This window comes from Lissotriton helveticus, chromosome 4_1 (genome assembly GCF_964261635.1).
Source record: "Lissotriton helveticus chromosome 4_1, aLisHel1.1, whole genome shotgun sequence".
Lineage (NCBI taxonomy): Eukaryota > Metazoa > Chordata > Amphibia > Caudata > Salamandridae > Lissotriton > Lissotriton helveticus.
The window spans coordinates 996,472,065-996,473,342 of NC_136063.1; positions in this window are offsets into that span (position 1 = coordinate 996,472,065).

Genomic DNA, 1,278 nt, shown 5'->3' on the forward strand with positions numbered 1-1,278 from the left:
TGTTGATGATATGGCTCTATGTTACTTACATTTCTTTGCTATTTCAATTAATCTTTTCTGTTATTTTTTGTTTTCTGTTTTCTATTTTTTCTCTCTGTTATTCCTCATGTTTTAATCTTATTTTGAACATTCACTCACATTCTCCAAGAAACTCTTCTTTGTTAATGTTATACTCTCTTTTTTTTTCTTTCACTTCGTTATCTATTTTGTTTTTCACAATTATACCCTCTTCCGTCTTTTCTTCGGTAAATAGATCTATTAAACAGTATCTCTTCTTTACTCCCTATAGCTGTCTTTTTTTTAACATCACTCTCTGTTTACTTTCCTTATACTTACTCTTTTTAAAAAAATTACCCTTGACGCCTGCCGTCGATCACAATTCCGCTCCTGTGTATGCCGTTTTCAGTGCGCGGCATACCTTGTGTTAGTCACAATCCAACCCGGTTGGCAGGTGGCGGGATTCCTTTGCAACGGCGGCTCATGCAGGCATACATCCGCAGATAAAACACAAACGCTGCTTTCCTGCTGAGCTACTTGAGGCGGGTGCTTCTGTCGTGCAAACGGCATTGCACGTGTAAAATATTTCAACACAAATGTGTCCCTCTTTCAAAGACACGCAGAGCACACGGGGAATTTTCGTTCAGCTTCTTTATTGCATCCAGCATGACGCGTTTCGTCTTGCGACTTCCTCAGATGCTGTGTGCAATTTGAGGAAGCTGTTGTTAGCACGAACATTTTAAAAAGTCAGCCTGTGGCCCCTCCTTTCCCGGCATCAGCGAAGTGGGACTCTTTTCATAGTCCTCCCCCTTCGAATTTCTTGGGTGCCATTTCTCAGTGTGTTTATTTGATTTTATTTTCGTTGGTGCAATCTTTATTTTCATTGCTTAGATGTGCTTTAAGTAGTCCTCCATCAGTTCTGGATTCAACACACTGTATATTCAATGGTACATTAGTCCGGTGGTAGTTTGTTCAGCCTTTAGGTCCGCTTGTTCCCCTTGACGCCTGCCGTCGATCACAATTCCGCTCCTGTGTATGCCGTTTTCAGTGCAAACAAAAACGTCGCCCTCAAGAAAGGAAGCCACAGGCAGGTAAGTATTTCAGTTTCTTTATGAAGCCAACTTGCCAGCAGGCTGCAACGTAGACAAGAGCATCAGTTTTCAAAGCGGCCAGACGCGTTTCGGGAACTGCGGTTCCCTTTATCAATGGCTTTTCATCTGCATCAAATTGGACGGCGCTCCCAGCACACTTATATTTCCAGGGTCCTGCCCCAGTGGGCGT